The 2367-nt window shown below is 38.1% G+C and overlaps 1 pseudogene; it reads right to left on the bottom strand.

Moving 5' to 3' along the window:
• Positions 1 to 1246: 1246 nt before the first annotated feature.
• On the bottom strand, positions 1247 to 1695 carry LOC104671099 (annotated as a pseudogene).
• Positions 1696 to 2367: the final 672 nt, after the last annotated feature.

The following is a 2367-nucleotide window of genomic DNA, read 5'->3' as shown; positions in this document are numbered from 1 at the left end:
TGGCTTTTCTCAGTGCTGGGATAATATGTGTGAGCCACCATGCCTGACCTCCTTCTTTTTGATTGCTTTGGGTTTATTTTCCTCTGCCTTATGGTAGCAGCTTACATTGACTTGCGTCCTTTTGTCATGTTTAATGTAAACATTTAGTGCTACAGTTTTGCTCTCAAAAATCCTTTAGCTGTATCCAACATATTTTGGTATGTTGTATTTTCATATTCCTTAAGTTTCATTTTTAACTTGAAATTTTCCTCTTTGTCCCAGTAATGATTTAAAATTTATGTTGTTCAATTTCTGTGTGTTTAGAGAGTTTCCTGTTGTCTTCATTATTGATTACTTGTTTGATTCCAATATTGTCAGAAAACATGCTACATATACTTTCGTTTATTTTACATTTGTTGAGGTTGTTTTATGGCACAGGACATGGTCTATCTTGATGAATCTTCCATGAACAATTGAAAAAAAAAGTATACTCTGCTTATTGGGTGGAGTGATATGTCACTCCATGACTGGCTGATTATAAGTCAGATCTTCTATATCCTCGCTAATTTCTATCTAGTAGCTTTATCACTTGCTGAGAGATCATGTTGCATTTTCCAATAATAATTGTGGAGTTGTCTGTTTTTCCTTTTAAGTCTATCAGTTTTGTTTCATGTATTTTAAGGCTCTGTTTTTTGGTTTATCCACATTTGAGATCATTATGTTTTCCTTGTCAACTGAATTTTTCATTAACATATATTACCTCTCTCTCTGTTATCTCTAGTAGGTGTTTGTTTGTTTGCTTTTATTTATTTATTGAAAAAAAATTTTTTTTGAGATGGAGTCTTGCTCTGTTTCCCAGGCTGAAGTGCAGTGGTGCAATCTCGGCTCACTGCAACCTCTGCCTCCTGGGTTCAAGTGATTCTCCTGTCTCAGCCTCCTGAGTAGCTGGGACTATAGGTGCCCACCACCATGCCTGGCTAGTTTTTGTATTTTTAGTAGAGACGGGCTTTAACCATATTGTCCAGGCTGGTCTCGAACTCCTGACCTCGTGATCCGCCTGCCTCAGCCTCCCAAAGTGCTGGGATTACAGGCGTGAGCCACCGAGCCCTGCCACATGCATATTTTTTAGACAGTAGGGAGAAACCTTTTACAGATAAGTTACAAAGAAAAGGCAAATCAACAATTTTGTACAAGAAATGTGTACAAAATCAACAATTTTGTACAAGAAATGTGTACAGATACTTTGTACAGAATGTGTACAAAGTCTTCACTTTGCTGTCATCATTTGTACAAACTCTTCATAGTTCACTTGATCATCACCATGAATATCTGGTTACCTGATCATTTCATCAACCTTGTCATCTGTTAAATTCTCTCCAAAGTTTATCATCACGTGGTGAAGTTCTGCTGCACTAATATAGCCATTGCCATCCTTATCAAACACACAGAATGCATCTCTGATTTCTTCCTCACTGCCTGTGTCTTTCATTTTTCTTACCGTCATTGTCAGAAATTCAGGGAAGTCAACTGTGCCATTACCATCAGCATCTACTTCATTAATCATGTCCTGTAATTCTGCTTCTGTGGGATTCGGCCCAAGAGACCTCATGACAGTTCCTAATTCCTTGTTGTTATAGTTCCATCACCATCTTTGTCAAATAGTGAAAAAGCTTCTTTGAATTCTGCAATGTGCCTTTCAGTCAGTTGGTCAGCCATGCTGCAAGTGCTACTGGTTTCTGAGACGTGACCATGCAACCTCTCAGCTCACTCACTTGCTCTCTCCACTCGGACTAATTCCTATACTATATATATATATATATATATATTTTTTTTTTTTTTTTTTTTTTTGAGACAGAGTTTTGCTCTTGTTGCACAAGCTGGAGTGCAGTGGTGCAATCTCAGCTCACTGCAACCTCTGCCTCCCAGGTTCAAGCAATTCTCCTGCTTCAGCCTCCCCAAGTAGCTGGGATTACAGGCATGTGCTATCACCACCAGGCTAATTTTGTATTTTTCTAGTAGAGAAGGGGTTTCACCAGGTTGGTCAGGTTGGTCTTGAACTCCTGGCCTCAGGTAATCCACCTGCCTCAGCCTCCCAAAGTGCTGGGATTATAGGCGTGAGCCACCGTGCCTGGCCTATAATTTTTATTTCAGTCATCAAATATGATTTATAAAATTCATGGTTTATGAAACATACCATTGTATGATTTATAAAACATGCTTTTGTGTATGTTTGTATTTGTGCTCTTTCTATTGTTCCTTTTTCCTTCCTAATCCTCTGAGAGATTTTATCATTTATTTTCTCTTTAAAGAACTTTCTGTAGCCAGTCTTTAAGGATAAGTCTGTAAGCAACAAATTCTTTTTTCACTCATCTGAGAATGTCTTTACTT

This window comes from Rhinopithecus roxellana, chromosome 18, assembly GCF_007565055.1.
Source record: "Rhinopithecus roxellana isolate Shanxi Qingling chromosome 18, ASM756505v1, whole genome shotgun sequence".
In the NCBI taxonomy this organism is placed as follows: domain Eukaryota; kingdom Metazoa; phylum Chordata; class Mammalia; order Primates; family Cercopithecidae; genus Rhinopithecus; species Rhinopithecus roxellana.
This window is presented reverse-complemented; position numbering and strand designations above follow the sequence as displayed.